At 39.8% G+C, this 4,418-nt stretch overlaps 1 long non-coding RNA gene across 1 annotated transcript; it reads right to left on the reverse strand.

Annotated features, from left to right (window-relative positions):
- Positions 1-1,140: 1,140 nt before the first annotated feature.
- Positions 1,141-2,934, reverse strand: LOC127750840 (uncharacterized). Its single transcript, XR_008011857.1, has 3 exons — positions 2,442-2,934; positions 1,564-1,731; positions 1,141-1,482 (listed from the first exon to the last, which is right to left on the reverse strand). It is a non-coding gene; the product is annotated as an uncharacterized LOC127750840 (long non-coding RNA).
- Positions 2,935-4,418: the final 1,484 nt, after the last annotated feature.

Here is a 4,418-nt window from a genome sequence, read left to right on the forward strand (position 1 = left end):
TACATCATTTGATTATGTTCTACAGCAAATCGCGTGACAGAAATGGTCGGGCCGCAGGCCCGACCATCGCCGCCGGCAGGCCAAGCAGGCCCGGCCCCTGCCGAACGGAGTTGCCGGCGCAGCGAAGCGAAGCTGGCAACTTCGTTTGGCGGAAAGGCGGGCCTGCTTGTTTAGAATTTTATCCTTTGACCAAGTCTAAATATGCTTTACTTTTACTATAGTTTATTTTAAGGCTTGTAGCTGTGCACATAAGTTTTAATATTTCAAGTTTTTCTCTAAGGTCATTAGCCACTTGTAATGTGATATGAAATAAAGAAATGGTAATTCAGCATTATTTGTTTATTTCCAACCACTGAACACTTAGGCCAATCCAATGCAACAGTTTTAATGTTACTGAACAGCGCTCTCGTTTCCAAAGCCTGCCTATCTTTTCTTCTAGATTTCATGTATACGCACCTTACAATACTTCGGAAACTTTCAACTAAAGTGAGAACATAAACATTAATTGAGAATTTAGATCATTTTTGGCTCTCGCGTTAAGCTCTTGGCTCTCCTAACTTAATATAGCCTGCAAGCTTGTTCTACTTTCAGGATGTCTGGCAGGAGAGGGAACATAACTATTCTGGAAAGAAACATCTTACAATTCCCTTTAGAAGGAATGCGATGTTGCTTGTAACTTGGTATGTTTTGGCAGTAATGGCTAAATGTATATGTTAACAGGGTGCCCTGTTTAGCTTTTTTTGCAGCACATGAAAGCAACAACACCTCAGGAATAGCACTTTTATTTCATCTTATTACATTTAATCATTTAATACCATTTCCTTTTTCCGTTTGGTGGTTGAGTATGTGTCATGAACGATTTAGTCTCGGTGAAACCAGTGAGGCTGAAGCCACCCTGTAACTTTTTTATTGCAAAGCTTCAGGCTGGTTTCAGCCAATCAGATTTTCCAAATCAAACGGCGGAGTGGTTCTAGCTTCACTTGCTTCATCAAGACTGAATCGTTCTGCTTATCTCATGGTATGACCGAAATCAGAATGTTTCGGAATCAACAGTATCCCAAACTTGTGTAGTCCTTCATGAGATAATGGCTTTGTTTCACAACTATCATTCTTACATCATATTGGTGCAAACACCTATGAGTCACATGTCTGACTTTGCAACACAGATTAATAAGTGATTTTGCATTAAAAGCATGGCGTCTAATGGAGACTTTAAGATAACTGGTAGGACTGCTACTACCCGTTCTTTTATAAAATAAAACAACTTTATCTCAGCAGGTTTCATCAGGTAACTGTAGTTGGTAACTATAACTATGCAATATAAATCTGATTTATTTCATATAATATTTATACACTTTGTTTCAGAGCTATTCTATTCTATTGAATCTTGAAATGATAATCCAGTCCATCCAGATTGAGTATGGAGAACCACGAGGGCAGCTGCAGTTTCTTCTCATCCCAAGTTGAATGGCATTGATGATACTGCAATGGTAAGAGAACCATCAAAGTCAGTACATCCACTTCAATAATTATTTTCTGAGTAATTTCAGCTTTTTAAAATACCTGTTTTAATCTGATGTGCAGGACCACAGCTCCAGAATACAGGTTATTGTCAACTCTTCAAATTAAAGTCAACCGGGCACCGTCCAGGAAGATTGAGTGTGGTCAGCCATGCTGGCTGCTTCAGTTTCTTCTCATCCCTAGCTGAAGCTCACCATGGTGTTGATAGCCCTGCAATGGTAAGAAAAAGCGCTGCACTTCACTGCTTCCCAGGCCAAGAGGTTGTTATTTTTGACACCAGCAGGATATAAAAGATTTTTACGTGAAAAATTGTGGGGCATAGATAAATTTAAAGGGAACAGTGCAACGAAGTATGGAGAGCAAAGTGAAGAAAAGGCACGCAAACAATATGAAGAAGAGATGAAGATGATTGATCCGTTGGTAAAGGTGAAGCAAACTGGAATGTGGGTGAATCCCACTTGCATGGAGCTGTCTTGTAGCCCTGATGGCTTAGTTATTTCAAAGGGCTCTCCTACAAAGCTGTTGGAGATTAAATGCCCTGCATTACTTAAAAGTGGTCATCCAAATTATTTTGAGAAGCACCTCACTAAAAAGCAACAGAAAAGCTTCTGTCTTGCTAGAACCAGCAAAGGAAAATTAAAATTGAAGAAAGACCATGTTTATTGGTAACAAGTTCAAATGTCTTTGGGAATTCTACAACTAGAGAAGTGTGACTTTATTTTATGGTCACCAAAAGGTATGCACAAGGAAACAATCAAGTTTCACTTGGAAACCTGGGTCAATCTAACCCAAAAGCCAGTTCCACTTCACAATTCCCTTTTGGTATCTGAGTATTTCCTAATGCGTACTCCTCGGAAACTTGAGCCTTTCCTTCTAAAATATAATGTTTATTAGTTTTGCAAGTTATTAATTGTTGTTACCTGTGGTGATTTGAAGGTGTTTGTCTATCTGTCACATTGATCCTCAGAGATATGGAGAGCTTTAGTCCAGTCAGTACCATCTAAATAGTACAATGGAAAGTATGTTAAATTTCAATAAATTACCACATTTTTTTCATATTTTAACGTTCATTACCTTACTTTCTGCCATCTCATTGTTTAGAGCTTTACCAGTGTCATCCTATATATAATTAATGTTCAGTTATTAGAAATTTGATGTACACTCTATTTTTTTTAATGTTTTTTTATTGTCTTGAAGGGTAATTGGCTGAGCGATTAGCGAAACCTATTACTCCGTCTGGTCGGAAAAAACTTTTTCTGTCTGTCTGTATGTGTGTCTGTCTGTCTGTCCGCACGATAACTCGAGAACGAATTGAGTGAGCGACCTGGGATTTTCAGGTCGTTTTTAAAAAGACAGATCGAGTTCGAAGATGAGCATTCTAGCTCAAAAATTGGATTTAAAAAAAATCAAAAACCACAGGTCCCAAAAATGACTGTGTTTAAAAATATTTTTTTTCTTGTTTTCTAGGGGGTAACCAATCAAAGTAGAGGCCTTTGGACGAAAATTTTGTCCGTTTTGCTCTATTTTAACGAAAATAAGCGAAACAAGCTGGGCCCGCTCTTCCGCCAAACCAAGTTGCCAGCTCCGCTTCGCTCCACCGGCAACTCGGTTCGGCAGGGAGCGGGCCCAGCTTGGCCTGCCGGCGGCGTTTGGGACGGGCCTTCGGCCCGTCCCTTCTGAATTTTCATGTTGTAATACATCTTCTATCCGAAAACGGGCCTTCGGCCCGTTGGAGTGACGGCTCGCTTTAGACCGTCTTTTTGCCAGGTACCTTTTCTGTGTACTTCGTAATCAAAACTCAACAAACGAAGTATTCTTTTCATACGCTGAACATCTTTGGCTGTGTGTGCCGCAGTTTGTAGAATACATGCAAGTTATGCCAAATCCCTTCTAAGTTATTATTGATGTTAGCTTATGAATCAAATAACACATCTATGAAAAGATACATAAGACTAGCCCTAGAAGAAGTTAAATATACTTCCAGGCATACTCTGACTCCGAACGTGTTCAAACAACAAATACATTTTTTTTTGTGTGTGTTTTTTTTTTTTGCTTTTTTGCATGGAAGTGTACACGTTTTATTAATGATGTCCCACCATAAAATAAGCCCACTCTTCTGCTTAGAAGAAAATTTTGAACCGACGGCATACTTCTCAGACAGAAGTGTACTTCTGAAAAAGTAAAAATATTTCTGTTTTGGCCAGTTTGGTAAGAAAAACTCCCTTTTGTAAGTAAACAGGAGAAAACTTTAGCGCAAGAGGCTCTACTGTCACAAGTTACCCCTTAGGAGACCATGAAATGTTTTCTAAAATTAATACATTTGTTTTTAAGCCACTTTCGTGGGTAAAACTCCCTCTAGCTCGTAAACGGTGAAAGATAGAGCCAAACGGACAAAATTTTCGCCCAAAGGGCTCTTCTTTCACGAGTTACCCCTTAGGAGACCATCAAATGTTTTCTAAAATATATATATGTATTTTTGGGCCACTTTCGTGAGAGAAACTCGTTTTAGCGCCTAAACGGTGAGAGATAGAGCCAAACGGACGAAATTTTCGCCCAAAGGGCTCTACTTTGACGAGTTACCCCTTAGGAGACCATAAAAAAAATATTTTTTTTCCACTTCTTGGACCCACCTCTATTTCTTTGTTACCCCCTCAGACCCACTCAGGGGTGGTTGCCAGGATTTGCACCAACCGTTTCGTTGACCAGAAGTGACAACAATAATACCCTGAAAATTTCAAACCTCTAGCTCACGTCCTTCTTGGGAAACGGACAGACAGACAGACAGACACAGAGGCGATGGCATAAGCCCGCTTATATAGCTTTTAAGCAAAAGAGCGGGCTAAAAATGTACAACCATGCATGCTTAGTCTAAGTGACGGGGTTGACGGGCCGGAGGC

This window comes from Frankliniella occidentalis, unplaced genomic scaffold (assembly GCF_000697945.3).
Source record: "Frankliniella occidentalis isolate FOCC.00 unplaced genomic scaffold, Focc_3.1 Scaffold268, whole genome shotgun sequence".
Lineage (NCBI taxonomy): Eukaryota > Metazoa > Arthropoda > Insecta > Thysanoptera > Thripidae > Frankliniella > Frankliniella occidentalis.